Below are 18,981 nucleotides of genomic sequence, written 5' to 3' on the forward strand. Positions count from 1 at the left end.
GAACAGAATTCCTTTCAGTTCTTCATCATCATCACGTGTTTTCAACTTCTGTGTGCTAAAAATAAAATGTCTTGAAACTCTTAGTGTGTGTGTGTGTGTGTGTGTGTGTGTGTGTGTGTGTGTGTGTGTGTGTGTGTGTGTGTGTGTGTGTGTGTAAACCCTAAACTGGGTTTGTAGTCTTTGTTTTCTCTTTTCAAATGAATATGAAAGAACAGCTGCCCACATCCTGTTTCATAGTTTTTTTAGGTTTTATTCTCTGTTGTTTCCATTGTGATTAATTTCATTTCTTGTACAAACACAAAGATTTATTTCAAAGCCACTGTTAAGAAATGAAATTTCAAATGTGGAACCGACTGTCACCCCAAAGCCAAGAATCTTACACTCTAATTTAGCGGGACTAAGTGTGACACCAGTGTCGATCCCCAGACCCAGCTTTGCTGAAACTGGACCAGCTGCAGCTGACACACTTCCAATCTCAGCTCGAGCCATGGCTACTGCTTTCAGAACATTAGCCTCAGCAGAAGCAGCAGCATTTGGTCCTCTAGCTTCAGCTGAGAAGATGCTCCACTTTGCCCCAGCTCGTCCTACACCAGCCGCAGCAGCAGCTCCTGCTTTAGGGATGCGCGTTCCTGGTTTGTTTTCGAAAGCATAGGCGTATGCGTCCGCTTCAGCGTACAGTCCATCAGCGTATGCTTCTCCAGGTCTGTCGAAGTTATCGATGATATCTAGGATGCCCTGTGCTGCAAGAAAAAGAATTCGATTTGAAAATGTAAGAATGATTGATGGCATTTTAATAAATGATCAGAACTGTCAGATGGACAATAAAAAATCTTTCTGCTTCTCCCAATAGGGGTCTCCACAGCAGATCATCCGTCTCCATACCCCCCTGTTCTCTACATCTGCCTTCTTGGAACCAACTACCTGCATGTCTTCCCTCACCACATCCATAAACTTCCTCTTTTCCTTCTTCCTGGTGTCTCCATCCTCAGCATTCTCCTACTGATATACCCCATGTCCCTCCTCTGCACAAGTCCAAACCATCTCAATCTCACTTCCCTCACCTTGTCTCCAAAACGTCCTACATGCGCCGTCCCTCTAATAAACTCATTTCTAATCACATAGTTCCTGCAGTTCTGCACATCTCCTTTATTCTTAAAAATCAGTTGCTGCTGCATCTCCTTGTTCTCCTGCCTACTTTTCTCATCACTCTGTTGATCACAATTCTGTTTCTCCAATCTCTTTCTCCTTCTTCTCTCCTGCACTTCCTCATTCCACCACCACGTCTCTTTGTCTTTCTTTCTATTTCTAGATGTTACACCAAGTACCTTTCTATCTGTCTCCCTCATCACTCCTGCAGTAGTTCCACAATCATCCAGCACCTCTTCACCACCACCGAGCTCCTGTCTGACCTCTTCCCTGAACCTCACACTACAGTTTCCACCATCTTATTTTTCTTTCAGTCCTCACTCTCCTCCTCTTCTTCATCTCTTAAGCTGTCCTACAGACCAACATCCTCTTGTTGCCTTGCTCATTGTTAGCTCTGCTTGCCTACGTCTACGTCTGATAGCCAGGAAATAATACACCTGTGATATGGTGAAAAAGCTGCAATGAAGGTTTGATCTTCTCAATGAGAAGAAATAATACTAAAAGTAACGATGCTGTTTTGAAAATGTAAGAAGTAAAAAGTACAGATATTTGTGTAAAAATGTAATGAGTAAAAGTAAAAAGTTGACTGAAAAATAAATAGTGGAGTAAAAAACTGATACCAGAAAAATCAAATTAAGTACAGTAACGAAGTATTTGTACTCCATTACTTCCCTCCTCTGGTAAAGGACATTAGACAGTGGATGCTCGATAACTTCCTTCTGCTCAACTCAGATAAGACGGAAGAACTTTTACTAGGACCACATGCAGCTAGAAGTAAACTTTCTGATTTCTTCTGCTTCTACTTTTTAGATCTGCTGCCAGATGCAGTCTTACCAGAGTCCAAACTGCACAGTGACATTAACTTTCATACGACAACCATGACACATAATAATCTATATCCCTCTCTCCCTGTCACCCTCTTCTCTCTTTCTCTCTCTCTCTCTCTCCCCCCCTCTCTCTCCCCACCAACCCCTCTTCTCCCCCCCCATCTCTCCCCCCCCCCTCCCTTCTCCCCGCCAACCCCTCTTCTCCCCCCCATCTCTCTCTCTCTCTCTCTCTCTCTCTCTCTCTCTCTCTCTCTCTCTCTCTCTCTCTCTCTCTTTCTCCCTCTCGCTCCTCATCACCCCCCACCACCCGTCACCCCTCCATTTTCATCTGTGAAATGAAAAAAAGTATATTAAAAAATGCTATTTGTAAAAGGCATTCAAACTGTTAGAAAAATACAATATAAATGATTGGTGATTTATTTGTAATGGCGCTCTGTACTTCATTTTTTCTGTTATCTATTAATTTATTTGTAATTCTTTTCTTCCCCAAGCCCCTGTGCTCAGTTCTGTTCTGACTTGTTTCCTCTCTTGGGTCTGCATGTTTGTTACTTTTGTTTTTACTTCACTGCGTTATGCAGTTTTCTTAAAATAAATTTTTTTGTGCTCACTTTCTCAGCTACCTGTTTTGCGTTTAATTGGGTGTGTGATTTTTTTTTTTTCTTTTTTTGTACCATCTCGTCATGAGTTTTTGTTCTTACCTTTTTTTTATTAAATAAGAAAGATTTTGTCTGCATTTGTTTCCCCAAGTTTTCTTTGGATTCCGCACTTATTTTTCTGATGCCGGAATTGAACATTGCTCCGTATTGGACTTTTCTACAGCCTCTTGTTTGTTTCTGCATTAGGGTTCACACTCCTCTGACTGCACATGGCCGATTCGCTGATTTCATTCTCTTAAATTCTTCATTAAAGTTGCATTTATTTAACCATATATTTTTTTAAATAACTGTTCATTCATAATAACTATAACATTTATGTTGATAACCTTGAACAGAAGACAGTATGAAGGAACGTTGTTGAACCATCTCACCTCTCTGTTCTTTAGAGAAAAATGTTTGTAGCATGTTGGTCAGAAAACGAGTCACTACTAATATTCTTTAACTACTGACAGAATCTCAATTCAACTGGTTTAAAAAATACGTTCTAACTGCTCCACAGCACTTCCTCGAATGTAACTATAGCATTATATAATGACAGTGGGAATGAGAAAGGGTGTAGTCAAACAAAAACTCCTGGGACCCTCCCGTCCTCATATGGAGACATTGCATTTTGGGTTCCCTGCACATAATATTTCATTTTGCATAACTTGAACTCCGCCATGGGTGTCGCTCGGCCTCTGGACTCCACCGTGGCCGACGTATGGCCTCTGATCTCTGCCGAAGACGCCGCTTGGCCTCTGATCTCTGCCGAGGACGCCACTCAGCCCCTGATCTTCGTCGAGGGCGTCTCTCCACCTCCGATCTCTGCCTCGTTATGCCGGGCCGGCTTTGATTGCCGACAGCTGTGACTCGTTTAGGAGATGACTATATGAACTCACGTTTTCGATTCACAGGCTGTCGGTTCTTGAATGTCATGCTGGTGATTCCTGTGGATCCTCGATCACCAGCATTCCCTGCTGGTTCCGTCTCCTATGTGGATTACTCTTTGTCGTGGAGTTTACTTTCGTTTTCAAACATTGCTTTCCATTGGATTACTCGTCCCAAGCGGATTACTTTGTTTATAGTTCTTCCTGACTGCTGTATATTTTGACTGTGAAATAAAGCATGATTGAGTTAAGGTGTTATCAGCCTGACACATATACAGATAATGTGATGACTGACAGTTCTGATAATGCATATGAAGCAGGGAATATAATTATGGTCAGTTGTTAATGAGGCTGATTGCTTAGGGAAAGAAACTGTTCCTGTGTCTGGCAGTTTTGTTGAACAGAGTTCTGTATCACCTGCCAGAAGGAAGGAGCTGAAAGATGTGTTTTTGACAAGTTTTATCAATAGTTACAAAATTCATTCATTCATTCATTTTCTCCCGCTTATCCGTAATTCGGGTCGCGGGGGCAGCAGTCTAAGCAGACCCCCGCCTTCGACTGCTGCCCAATCCTCACAGCACCGTCCCTTACGATCCCTCCTGCAGGTGGTGAGCCCACGGGAAGAGTTACAAAATTGGACACTGCTAATTAGGAAGTACTCGTTTGAGGACACTTATGATGTAAAATAACAAAGTCAAGTCAAGTCAAGTTTATTTGTATAGCGCTTTTCACAACAGACATTGTCTCAAAGCAGCTTTACAGAAAACAACAGTGAAGGTGAATGGTGTGCGTTTGTCCCTGATGAGCAGCCGTGGCGACAGTGGCAAGGAAAAACTCCCTTAGATGATATGAGGAAGAAACCTTGAGAGGAACCAGACTCAAAGGGGAACCCATCCTCATATGGGTGAAAATTGTGAAATAAAGTGAAAATCTAAAAGTGAGGGCACGTAACTTGGAAATATTTGAGAAAAAAAAAACAACAGTTTACATCAAGAATAGGAGTTCCAGCATGTGGTGCACATTAGTCTTAAGTTTTATTTTTCTGTGCTGCATTTCTATGGCAAAATTCATTGTCAGTTGCAGAAAGATTATTGAAATCAATAATAGGAAAGAACTGTGATATGGAGGATTTGTCTGATTGTGATGCTGCTGATCCTGTTGTGAACCAGCTACATGCTGATCATATTATTCTGATTTAACAGAATTGAGTTTTTGCACACCGATGTTCAGGCTTTAAAATATACAGTTTACTACTTTGTAATACACTGGACACTGTTACGCAATAATATTAACCAAGTGTCTCCACATGAGGACATCATTTAAAAAAATAAAAACTATTTCCTGTTCAAAAACAATTCTTGGATTTTATACTCATGATGTTGATTTCTGTAAAGCTGCTTTGAGACAATGTCTGTTGTGAAAAGCGCTATAGAAATAAACTTGACTTTAAACTTGACTTGACTACTAATCCTAACTAGCTAGAAAAAATGTTTACAAATCTATTTGCATTTTTTATACTAATGCAAAAGTATGTGGTTGAGTGGTAGCTCAGTGGTTAAGGTGCTGGGCTACTGATTGGAAGGTTGGGGGTTCAATCCCCTAGTGAGCGCAACAAATGCTCGGCTATTAATAAATGCTGCAACTCATGATACAGGGGGAATCACTTTGCCAAGTGTTAGAGATCCAATCCTCAAAATACAGATGGGCGGATGGTGCCATCTAGTGGAACTAGTGAAAGAACCTACACAGAATTAATGAAGTGGAAAATGAGGTCCACCAAGATTTTCATTGTAAAAGTGTAGCGCTGTTTGCGAAAACAAAAAAAAAGAGAATATTCACAACTCTCTCAACAACCAGTAATAAGCAGGCCAAGCTGAAAATAGACACTTGGGCTAAATGCAATGAAATTCACATTGCACTATATCGACCACAACACCCAAATTGACCAGTCAAAAAAGATCTGATTTCTATGGTGATCAAACAGTTTAAACACTGAGCTCTGCTACCCTAGGTCTTCTGGGGGAAATTTCTATTTCACGTTGCGAATAGAATTGTTAAGATAAACTGTGTGTGCCCAGAGAATGATTACATTCCACAAAGTCTTGCAAAAGTTAGAGAGAGTGACCAGACTGGGCATTTTCTCAACAGTGAAGAAAGCTACACGATGAGTTTCTGCAATGGCAGCCACAGTCAAAAAGGATGGCATGGTACACATATGCATTCTCCAGGCAGCCTTGTGAAATAGTTGTGGATGACAACTTTATCTTGGGCTCTTCTGTTGAGGAACAACAAATGTGTGCCTCAAATCAAATCAAATTTTATTTGTCACATACACAAACATACAGGGTACGACATGCAGTGAAATGCTTATTACGATGGTCCGGCATGAGGGAATAGGATGGGGAGAAACATAATACAAAGAAAAAGAAGACTGTTAAATAAAGTATAAAAACTATATAAAATAAAATATAAGAATATATAAAGATTAAAAAAAAATATATATATATATATAATATATATACAGTTATGTTCAAAATAATAGCAGTACAATGTGACTAACCAGATTAATCCAGGTTTTTAGTATATTTTTTATTGCTACGTGACAAACAAGTTACCAGTAGGTGCAGTAGATTCTCAGAAAACAAACAAGACCCATCATTCATGATATGCACGCTCGTAAGGCTGTGCAATTGGGCAATTAGTTGAAAGGGGTGATGGGTCTTGTTTGTTTTCAGAGAATCTACTGCACCTACTGGTAACTTGTTTGTCACGTAGCAATAAAAAATCTACTAAAAACCTGGATTAATCTGGTTAGTCACATTGTACTGCTATTATTTTGAACATAACTGTATATATATATATATGAAAGAAAATGATGTATATACAAAAAATGTTTTTTTGCAGTAATCAGTGAAACAGTAAACAATAGACAATTTAAGGTGGTTTAGATTGTCCATAAGTGTCCGTGTGTGGTATGGTGTGGTAAAAATATAAAGTGCACTGTGCTGTGCGAGTCCAGAGTTTAAAGTGTCGTGGTGCGAAAGGTGAGATTTGTACAGAGAAGAAGTGTGATGATGGAGAGAGTGGGCCAGTTTTTAGATCCTGGGTATTTCCTGGTTTAAACTCCGAATAGCCTGCGGGAAGAAGCTCCTCCTCATTCTCTGTGTTCGCTTTCAGGGAGCGGAAGTGTTTCCCTGACCGCAACAGAGAAAAAAAATCCATTGTTGGGATGGCTGATGTTTAGCAGTTGGTATGACCGCTCCTGCTTTGTGTTGAAGTCCACGATCAACTCCTTAGTCCTGCTGACGTTCAGAAGACGGTTGTTCTCCTTGCACCATCTCTCCAGGTTTTTAACCTCCTATAGGTAGGCCGTCTCGTCGTTGTTGGAGATCAGGCCCACCACAACAGTGTCGTCAGCAAACTTGATGATGGTGGTGGAGTTGAAAGTGGCCACACAGTCATATGTGTACAGTGAGTACAGCAGGGGGCTCAGAACACAACCCTGGGGAGCTCCAGTGCTGAAGGTGAGGGTGGATGAGGTGTGTTTGCCCACCCGTACAGCTTGTGGTCTGTCTGTCAGGAAGTTAGAGATCCATTGACACAGCGGCAGGCTGAGTCCCAGGACCTCCAACTTAGAGGTGAGTGTGGAGGGAATTATGGTTTTAAATGCTGAACTGTAGTCCACAAACAGCATCTTTGTATAATTTCCATTTCTGTGGTCCAGGTGGCTCATCGTGGTGTGAAGGAGATGAGCAATGGCTTTCTCAGTAGAACGGTTCTGATGGTATGCGAACTGTAGTGGATCCAGTGTGTCCGGTAGTGAGGCAGTGATGAAGTCTCTGATCAGTCTCTCGAAGCACGTCATCACTACTGAGGTCAAGGCTACAGGGCGATAGTCGTTAAGGCAGGCGGTTTCTTCGGGACCGGAACAATGGTGGACTGTTTGAAACATGAGGGGACAACAGATTGTTCCAGTGAGAGGTTGAATATCTCAGTGAACACCGGTGCTAGCTGGTCAGCGCAGGCTTTCAGAACCCGACCTGTGATGCCATCTGGTCCTGCTGCCTTCCTGGTATTCACCCTCTTGAATGCCCACCGCACGTCATGCTCTGAGATGGTGAACGTGTTTACCTCTTCGGCTCTCTGGGCGTGCACGCTGTTTGTGCCACTAGCGTGGTTAACTGCAGCCTCGAAATGAGTGTAAAAGGTGTTTAGCTCGTCTGCCAGAGAAGCGTCCGCATTCACAATTCTAGAAGATGGTGTTCTATAGTCCGTTATTGTTCTTAGTCCCTGCCACAGGCTCCTAGAGCCACCATGTTGAAACTGTGACTCTAGTTTCCTCCCGTAGCACCACTTTGCATCCTTCACCGCTCTGCAAACACTGTAAGATGCAGCCTTGTACTCTTCCATGTCCCGGGGTTGGCGAGCCCCATGTTGTAGGCAGCGGAGTGGGATCTCAGAGCGCCGCGGATGGTTTTATCCACCCACGGCTTCTGGTTGGGAAACGTTCTGATAGTGTTTTTTTGCACTGTATCATCTGCCAGTTTCCCGATAAATCCCACAACCGCTTCCGTAAACATGTTGACGTCATCAGAGCTGCACCTGAACATGTCCCAGTCTGCGTCATCCAAAGCGTCCTGCAGAGCGGCCACCGATTGGTCAGTCCAGCGTGCGACGTCCCTCTGAACCGGAGCTTCCTGTTTCAGCCTTTGTTTGTAAACAGGCATAAGGAAGATGGCGGCATGGTCCGATTTCCCAAACGGTGGACATGATTGTGCCTTGTAGCTGTTCTTTAGTGTTGTGTAACAGTGGTCCAGTTTTCTTTCGCCCCTGGTGGGGCAGGTAATGTGCTGATGAAAGTTCTGTATTGCGCGCTTGAGGTTGGCACTGTTAAACAGGGCCGCTGGAAGTAATTTTGAACAGGGGGTGCTGTGAAATCTTTTTATGTATTTTTTTGGACAAAAAACCTATGAGCCTATGGGCCTATTTAGAATACATTTTAAAAATAAATACATAGGGCTGTGAAGATGGCAGTTTTTTTTACCACCGCGGTGGTAATGGACCAAATACGGCGGTGTTGATGTGGTTGGGGGGTTGTTTTGAAATAAATAAATAAAAAACCAAAGAAACAACACACTAAAGCCTGTAAAGCATTGAAATAAATATCAGTAAATACTGGTAACTTACATAATATAATAAAGTTGAATCCATTAAAAAAAAAATAAACAGTTTTATATTTCCACACAAAGAGGTGTTATAGCCTCCCGCTCTGCACTTTGAGAGGGATGTGGAACACGAGCAGGAAAGAGACCACCGATCTCTTTTTCTGATATCTTCATGTTGTTGTAAAAGAGCTAATTTAATCTTCCACAAGGGCAAGGCATTTAGGCTATGTTTGCGCGCTGCCAGAGAAAACCAAACTAAAATCACCCGCGCTTGTGAAACGCGCTTTACAAATGAACTTGACGCGCCTTACCAATTATCATATGTCTAATTAATAACAAGCACAAACTGTAGTCTGTTTTCTCTAGGTATGAGGTTTTTACCGACTGCTTTCAGGCAAACAAAACACAAAATCTGATCAGTCTCTTCCACATAATGCAGCCACTGCCATCTAGCAAACCAAGCCGGTGCAACAGGACGTGAAAACGTTTCAATACAACAACGGCGTGCAGGAAACTTGAAACTGGATGTTGGCTGGAAGGGCTCGTCTAATCCAATCATGCTAGGTTGGGTTGTGGGTGCTGGGGCTGGGCCTGCCGGTGCATCTGCAGGCAGAGGCGGGCGGACAGACTCCGTTGTCATGGTTGTGGTTTTCCAAAAAAATCCTAAATCTGTTTTTTTGCCATATTTCCTCCTCGTTTCTGTCATTAGACTATGTAAATTTACTAGTCTGCTGCTGCCATAAATGGATGTATCATACGCTGCATGGAATGAGCGGGAAACCTCTTTACTCAGCTAACGTTACCACTAGCCTGCCTGCCTGACGTTGACAACGTAACTTCCGAACCTGTGTTGATTAGGGCCTCAAAATAATTAAATTAAAATCCAAAATACACTTAATAGCCTACGTGTGTCACAATCATTTCCTAAAATATTCATAAGGAATTTATAAATTGTGCAAAATTTTTTAAAAATCTCTCTCTCACCAATAGTGGGTGCTGCAGCACCCCCACTTCCTGCGGCCATGCTGTTAAAATCTCCGACCACAATGAGCGCAGCGTCCCGATGCTGTGTTTGGTGAAGAGTTAGTGTCTCGTGTAAGTCCCATACTGCAGTGTCCGTGTCCGCTTGAGGTGGAATATAAATGGCACTGACTATGACCGAGCTTTATTCCCGAGGTAGATAGAAGGGCTGACGTTTGATGGTCAGTAGTTCCAGGTTTGGTGTGCAGGAGCGTGAAAGAGGAACAATGCTCGCGCTGTCGCACCAGTGGTTGTTCACCATCAGACACAATCCACCTCCTCTTGACTTCCCCGACTCCAGTGTTCTGTCCATGCGGTAAATCGAGAAAAACTCTGCTGGTCCGGTACCGCTGGGTTCAGCCATGTCTCGGTGAAGCAGAGAAGGTTGCAGTCCCGAATGTCTCTCTGGAACTTGACCCTTGCCCTGAGGTCGTCGAACTTGTTCTCCAGTGACTGGACGTTGGATAACAGGATACTAGGTAAGGGAGCGTGGTGTGCGCGTGCCCTCAGCCTGTTCCTGACGAAGGCTCGTTTCCCTTGTGGATGATGGTACAGGTCGCGTCCTTTGTTCTCCCTCAGTATCTTGCTCGGCCAGGATGGTTCCGGGTTTAAAAACGGCGAAAGGTGAGTGCATTGTACACCAATAGATATGAGTGTCTCTGTCATATCTAATGATTTCCATCTTTTGTATTTGGAACTGTAACTAATTAAATAAAAGAATAAAATAAACAAAAAAAGAAAAAAACGTAGCCGGAGCAGTTATGACGGCAGCCGACCTCACCGGCGCCATCTTGAAGTTACTCCCACCCGTGTGTGTTAGACCATGTCAGAGCCATTAATATGCTGCTGAACACAACAAAATCTCAGGTCTCAGGGGTGCAATATGTGGGCTAGCATCTCATAGTCAAAAAAGTCAAGGGGTCCTGACCCAGAAAAATAAACATTCACTATATGCCTACCCCAAAAGACAATCATGGACTGCAGAGGTTTCTTGGCATGACCAACTACCTCTCCAAATTCATACATCATTGCAGTGAGATTATGGCTCCTCTTTGTCAGCTCCTGTGCCAAGATGTTGAATGGCATTACTACTGCTACTGTGGACACACTCAAACGACAAGTCCACCTGTCCTACAGTATTTTGATGTGCACAAGCTGTAACATTGTCTGCTGATGCATCACTTCATGGTTTCAGTGCAATTTGTCTTCGGGATTGCAGGATTGTTGCTTTCGCATCAAGACCTCTCGCTGACACTGAAACAGATTGAGAAAGTACTCTTGGGGTTAGTCTTTTCCTGTGTAAAATTCGATTCCATAATTACATTTATGGCTGTCCAGTGAACACGAAGACAGATCATCAGCTTCTCATTACCATTTTGAGAAGCCTCTGCACAGTGCGCATCCAGCGAATGATTCTTGAACTTCATCTTAATCTTTCTTAATCTTAATCTTGTTTAAACAAACATCCCCGGCATGTTTCATGCAGACCCCTAGGGAGGCTGCAACCAATGGCGATTCCATCAACTTGGAGGAGTACACATCAGCAGTGACCAGCTACATCAGCAAGCGTGTGACCAACTACAAGGCCATCACTACATGCTCCAACCAGAAGCTGTGGATGACTGCAAAAGTGCGTGCGCTGCTGAAACAAAGAGACTCCACCTTCAGAGGAGGGGCCTAACTGTCCCGTGCCATCAGAGAGGTAAAGCGTGCACATGCCAAGAGAATCCACAGCCACTTCCAAGACAGCGGAGACACACAATGCATGTGGCAGGGCATCCAAGTGATCACGAGCTACAAGACAACATCACCTGCTTGTGACCGAGACGCCTAACTCTCAGATGCGCAGAACAACTTCTACGCCCTGTTCGAGGTGCAGAACAACATGGAGGCGAGGAAGACCATCCCTCCTCCCAGTGACCAGGTGCTCTGTCTAACTACGGCTGAAGTGAGGAAAACTCCATGCAGAGTTAACCCACGGAAGTCTGCTGGACCAGACAATGTTCCTGGCAGAGCGCTCAGGTATTGTGCAGAACAGCTAGCAGCGGATGTCTTCACCGGCAACATCTCCCTGAGCAGCGCAGTTGTTCCTACATGATTCAAGACAACGACCATCGTCCCAGTGCCGAAGAAGTCTACAGTCTCCTGCCTCAATGAGTATCGTCCCGTCACACTCACACCCATTGTGATAAAGTGCTTAGAGAGGCTCGTCTTGAGGCACATCAAGACCCAGCTGCCACCCTCAATGGACCCCATGCAATTTGCGTATCGTTCAAACCATTTCATGGACAATGCCATCTCCACGACCCTTCATCTGGCCATCATCCACCTGGACAATAAGGACAGTTACGTACGAATGCTGTTTATACACTTCAGCTCGGCATTCAACACAATAATTTCCTTAGCACCTGATCAAGGAGCTGAGCCTACTGGGCCTGAACATCTCCTTCTGCAACTGGATCCTAGACTTCCTGACTGTGAGACCTCAGTCAGTCCGTATTGGGAACAGCTGTCAGCCCGCATGAGCACTTCCGGCACCTCCACCACCGAGGAACCGCCCCTTGCAACATGCTACGTGGAAATGGCGTTCATCTTGCAAACACATATAAGGATGCCAGAAACCTCCAATCGGTGCCAGATTGTCTTCAAGGCTCACCCTGATTACACTCCAGCATTTTTCCCTGAAATATTCAACCCTCAGTTACCGACCTGTTTCTGCCTGTCTATTCTCACCTCCGGCCTCCCGACCATGCCTGTTTTTCCGACTCTCCCCTCTGCGTTACAGATCTCGGCTCTGCTCTGCTCGCGCTCAACCCACTCTGGTTCTCGGCCCTGCTCTGCTCACGTTTAATGCACTCCGACTTCTGACTCGCCATCCTCGCGCTCCGTGGGCTCTGGCTCCCAACTCAGCTAACTGAATCAGCTCTCCTCCCACTCTGCATGCTTGCATTTCTGGCACCGTCGTGGCATCCAGCTCGAACCACATCGTCAAGTTCGCCGATGACATGACCGTGGTGGGTCTCCTCAACGACGAGTAAGCATACAGAGAGGAGGTGCAACAGTTAACAGCCTGGTGTGGAGCCAACAATCTGTCTTTGAACATTTACAAAACCAAAGATATGGTTGTGGACTTCAGGGGAGCATAGAGGAGCCATTCTACACTGATCATTAATGGCTCCTCCGTGGAGATCATCAAAGCACCAAATTCCTTGGCATTCCTTTTCCAGTGCAACAGCTACTGTCCCGATGCACCAGGTCTCTGATCCACATGGGACCAACCCAGCTCACACACAGAGTTGAGACTAATATCCTTGCCTGAATATTATAAAAGCCATGAGAAAGCTGCCAGATATCTTTTGCCTCCGGAGCTTGGGCAGACAGTAAGGGTGGAAACGAGCCGTGAGTTTGACAAACTAGCCACAGTTTCTGAGAAGGCCCTCTAACCCAACAACTATATTGTACAATCTAATGGTAAGACCTATGTAAGGAACTGATGTCACCTTTTACAAGTACCTGAGTCATACTGTCCCACTATTACCAAGCCTGTACCTATGACCTCTTAAACTGATTGCTTATATAACATGTTTATTATGTATGAGCACATAAGTTAGATGTTGTCGATGTTTGTTTTATGATGAAGATGTAACCCTGTATAATTGAACAGCTGGTTGATTGACTTTTCAGTGACCATCCAATCGCAATGCATCTATGCAGAGGTCCCGCCACATCATGTTAGATGAAGGTGGGGAAGCCATGTTTGTTAGGGTATGGACATGTGCAGCAGGATTCTGAGCAAGAGAGAAAAAAAAAAGGAAAAAGTTGGACGAATAGTTAATACATTCACGTGTTCATTCTTGAACTTTGGTGAGTTATATATGTTTGCAATGTTAAACAATTGTGAATGCAATCAGATATGCATTTACATAACCAAGTGGGAGAAATGAACCTAATTACATAATTATGAGTCTTGTAGTATTAAAGTTAATAAGTGGATAAGTAAAATTGCTGTTTGTTGTAATATTGACTATAAATAGTTGTTAATGAGTGTATAGCAGGTTAAATGCTTAATTATATTAGAGATGTGTTTTCATTTCTAATATAATCCATGAATTTATCCATGAATACATTCATGAACCTCTTTGGCCTTTCTTTATTCCTGCTTTCTGGTGGCTCTATCCTCAGCATTCTTCTACCGATATAACCCATGTCCCTCATTGTCCCTCATCCCTCAGCTAACTCTATCCCTTAACCAGTCATTATCTCACATTTTAAGTACCAACCAAACCTCCATTTTCCTACACTTCTCCTTTCCCTGCTGTCTCTGTAGACGTCTTCCTCCTCTCCTTCTCCTCCTTCGGGTAACAGAAGCTCAATTTCCACCAGTACCCTGTTTGTTAACGATACCTGTGGCGGTCTGGTATGAATTTCTGATTCATGATCCACATATTTGATTTGGCAAATGTTTTACGCTGGATGCTTTTCCTAACGCAACCCTCCTCATTTATCCGGGCTTGGGACCGGCACTAAGAGTGCACTGGCTTGTGCCTCCCTAATGGCTGGGTTTTTAGCAAAAATGTTAGTTGCTGTTACTACATTAGGAATGGTAAAGTTGATGTATATATAAACTTTGAGAACGTAGAGAAGGAAAGGGTCTCATATTCATGGTGGAACAAGAGAGAGCTGAATAATAAACATGGTTTTGGCCAATAATACAATACATTTTAGAGAAATTCGGATAAACATCCTGAATGACCACACAGTTTTCAGTAATGTCCATCAGGTCTCTCGTAAAGAACATCACATACAGATGAAGCAACTCTTCCGAGTGCAATTTGAATGAAATTCTGAAAGAGTAAAAGACCTACAGTATGAACATGTGGAGGTAAATAATGTACACTTCAGTATTTTTGTTTTGCTAATTGATTCTGATCAAAAGGCCACTCCTAGGGGTGCAAAGGCGCTTGGGAAGGTGTCTTTTTAAAGCTTTGACATATCTCACATTCAGTCACCATTTTCTCCACATCTTGATTCATTCCTGGCCACCACATGCGGGTCCTGGCAAGTCCCTTCATTCTGGGCACAATGGAATGAGTCTGATGTAACTGTTTCAATAACACAGGTCTCCCTCTTTCTCTAAACCCCTCACCTGCTGCCTTTTTATTGTGATTACACCTGATTATTGAGTTTACAATTAGGCACCTATGTATCTGCATAGCTGACGGCCGTGTTTGATCAACTGTGTTCATGGAGGTGGTGTTTTAGAAAGCAGTGCCTTAAAATGGCAAAGAAGTGACTTTCTGTTAGATTTCTGTGTCTAATGTAGAGAAGTGTGTTTAGTGTTTTGCAAATTGTGTGAGGTTGAAAATGTGCTTATTGTTGTGCATATCTGGGCTAAGGTTTTGCTTCCTCTAATGTAAATTTTCTTTGAAGAGGAATCTGGGAAAGCACAGTATATTTAATGATTATTTTATTTCTCTGTTTCTTGATGAAATGACAGACAGAAAAATGATCCTGGTAATTATTGTAAACAACAATCACCACAAATCGAAACTCAGTGAACTTCCAAAAATAGAAATTTCTATTGTGCGACCAAGAGTCATCCCGGTGCCAAGAAGCTTAAACTCAAAATTGTCATCATGAACTTCGACACCAGTATCGACTCCCAGACCCAGCTTCGCCTCAAATGAATCAGTTGCAGCTGATAAACTTCCAAGCTCAGCTCGAGCCATGGTTTCTGATACTTCAGAAGCACTTGGACCATCAGCTGAGAGTCTCCAATCTGCGGCAACTCGTCCTGCAACAATTTAGTGATGTAGTGAATGAATAAGTATTTAATTTCAATTCATTTAAATAAGTAATTGATTATTTATTAATTATATCAATATATATATCTCTCTCTCTCTCTCTCTCTCTCTCTCTCTCTCTTTATATATATATATATATATATATATATATATATATATATATATATATAATTTTTTTTTTAAACATAGAATAAATACACAAAATGTAGATCTTTTATACAAAATAAACAAATTTAAAACAACTGAATAAACTTTAGCATACCTGGGTAACAAAACACATGGACAAGAATTAGCAACATTAGCGCTCTTCCTGCTTTGCCTGTTCACCACAGAACACATAGAACATGTCAATATATCAGATAATTGATAAAGAAACACACTGTTCATGATTTATTGAATATGATGTCGTGTATATACGAGAAAATGATGAACTTGTAAACATTTTGCAGCAGTATTCGCCACCAGCACCTGTTTTATAGCGTGAATTTATTTTAACAGAAAAATAATCATTTTATTAACATCATTAAATGTTATTTAAGTAACTTGTTTTTAGACAGAACAACATTTGCAATGATGCCACATTTAACTATTTAAACAAGTTAAAGCTCTAATCCACTCTGGACTGTGTGACATCAGCCATGTGTTTCACAATGAAAATAAAAACAGAGAGCAAGTAATAAAATAAAGTTAAATAAAACAATTACAAAAATGATATTAATAAAAAAATAATAATAATCTGGTGTAACAACAGACATCAGCTACACATACAGACTCCATTGTCGTGAGCTTACCTGCTGACATTTTGAAGGAAAATCACACGCACGGGAAATCAGACTAGAAATATAGAGAAAGAGAAATAATGGTAAAATGAGACTGTTTTCTAAAACCACGCCAGGAGGCGCATGCATCAAAGATAACATTTAAAAAGCCCAAACGTGGTTCCTTTTTTTTTTTTATTATTTAACTCTAGATAAAGAAATAAATGCATTGAATGGTACCTGATTGGTCGTCTCCAGTGATGGCTTCAGCTCCTGAGTGAGTTCCTGAGGAGGTGCACAAGGAGGTTTTATATCCAGCATTTTTATGTTTTACTTTCATCAGCCGGGATTTGGACTTTGCACACATTCCCTGTTATAAGTAACCCTTTATGGGGCACTGGATGCCTTTGGTGGTCAGGGTTGAGGTAAAGCTGAATGGAGTACAGCGATCTCCTCAATAAAAACCTGTTTCATAACACTCAGGACCTCAGACTGGGTTGAAAGTTCACCTTCCTAGATGACAATGACCCCAAATACACAGTCAAGACAACACCAGAATGGATTAGCAAACAACACTGTGAATGTCCTAAAGTGACCCAGCTAGAGCCCTGACCGGGAATATTTGGAGAGACCTGAAAACTTGGCTAATAAAACTGATTCTGATACTTGGAAGCAGTTTATAAAAAAAAACTTCTGATATTGATGCAAATATTTAATCACCATCAGAGGGTGCCTCCAAAGGCCATATACATTTTTCATTTGTTTTTTAAATTCAGATTATTACATGCCTATTTTATATTGTATACTTGGGATTATGTACTAAACAAGTCTCAGGTGTCCCTGTAAAGCAAAATGCTAAAGTTTTTCTCGGGTGCTTTGGAGAGTTTCTCAGATCAGAAATAAAATTCTGTCCCATGCAATCAAAAGAGATTATGATCAATGGTGTGAAAAGCTGCACTGAGGTCGAGCAAAACAAGTCAAGAGACAAAACCCTAATCAGAGACCAATAACAGTCATTTACCACCTTAACTAGCGCCGTCTCTGTGCTATGATGAGGCCGAAATCCTGACTGATACATTTCATAAATGTTGTTCCTCAGTAGATGTAAGCAGAACTGCTGTGCTTCAACCTTTTCTAGAATCTTGGAGATAAAGAGGAGGTCTGATATTGGTCTGTAGTTGGACAGCTGACAGGGTGAAGGTCAGGTTTCTTGATTAGGGGGTTGATAACTGCAGTTTGAAGGATTTAGGTACAAAACCAGTGCTAATGAAAGAGTTTATTATTTTAAAACAGGTTCGATTCCCTCTGGAATGATCTGTTTGAGGAAACTTGTAGGTGAGGGATGGAGAATGCAGGTTGATGATTTTGATGAGGAAATTAATGAAATGAAGTCGTTCTCTTGAATAGGAGTGAAGCTTTGTAGTTGATTGTCCGCTATAATGACGCTGCTGTCTACAGGGTTACTTGTAAAATAATTTGGATTTATATTAACCGTCTGGATTTCTTGCCTGATGTTTTTAACTTTATTATTAAAAAAGTTCATGAAATCATTACTACCTATTGATGGTGTGCATGTGAGTGCAGTGCTTTTATTCCCTGTTAATTTTGCTACCGTGCAGAATAAAAATCTAGGATTCTGCTTGTTATTTTCTATGAGGGTGGAGACATGGGCGTAAATCCACCCCCCCCCCCTCCATCCGAGGATTGTCTCCGCCAATATATATATATATATGTATGTATACCAAAATAATTGTGTAAGTAGAAAAAAAAAAAAGACGCAAAAACTGCATTTAGAAACAGTTGAGTCCCCCCTCCCATTCCTCACAGTGGTTTGACCCACTGCCTGCTTTCCCAGTTCATCTCACCTGCTCTACACACACGAGTCAGGTGTGCGTTCATCTCACCTTCTCTACACACACTAGTCAGGTGTGCGTTCATCTCACCTGCTCTACACACACGAGTCAGGTGTGCGTTCATCTCACCTACTCTACACACACGAGTCAGGTGTGCGTTCATCTCACCTGCTCTACACACACGAGTCAGGTGTGCGTTCATCTCACCTTCTCTACACACACTAGTCAGGTGTGCGTTCATCTCACCTGCTCTACACACACGAGTCAGGTGTGCGTTCATCTCACCTACTCTACACACACGAGTCAGGTGTGCGTTCATCTCACCTGCTCTACACACACGAGTCAGGTGTGCGTTCATCTCACCTTCTCTACACACACGAGTCAGGTGTGCGTTCATCTCACCTGCTCTACACACACGAGTCAGGTGTGCGTTCATCTCACCTGCTCTACACACACGAGTCAGGTGTGCGTTCATCTCACCTGCTCTACACACACGAGTCAGGTGTGCGTTCATCTCACCTGCTCTACACACACACGAGTCAGGTGTGCGTTCATCTCACCTGCTCTACACACACGAGTCAGGTGTGTGTGTTCATCTCACCTTCTCTACACACACGAGTCAGGTGTGCGTTCATCTCACCTACTCTACACACACACATGAGTCAGGTGTGCGTTCATCTCACCTGCTCTACACACACGAGTCAGGTGTGCGTTCATCTCACCTTCTCTACACACACGAGTCAGGTGTGTGTTCATCTCACCTTCTCTACACACACTAGTCAGGTGTGCGTTCATCTCACCTTTTCTACACACACGAGTCAGGTGTGCGTTCATCTCACCTACTCTACACACACACGAGTCAGGTGTGTGTTCATCTCACCTACTC

General features: G+C 42.6%; 1 long non-coding RNA gene across 1 annotated transcript; it reads right to left on the reverse strand.

Annotated features, from left to right (window-relative positions):
* Positions 1 to 15,130: 15,130 nt before the first annotated feature.
* On the reverse strand, positions 15,131 to 16,314 carry LOC310735031. Its single transcript, XR_014536185.1, has 3 exons — positions 16,276 to 16,314; positions 15,747 to 15,803; positions 15,131 to 15,474 (listed from the first exon to the last, which is right to left on the reverse strand). It is a non-coding gene; the product is annotated as an uncharacterized lncRNA (long non-coding RNA).
* Between the last annotated feature and the right edge of the window lie 2,667 nt (positions 16,315 to 18,981).

This window comes from Silurus aristotelis, assembly GCF_946808225.1.
Source record: "Silurus aristotelis genome assembly, chromosome: 12".
In the NCBI taxonomy this organism is placed as follows: domain Eukaryota; kingdom Metazoa; phylum Chordata; class Actinopteri; order Siluriformes; family Siluridae; genus Silurus; species Silurus aristotelis.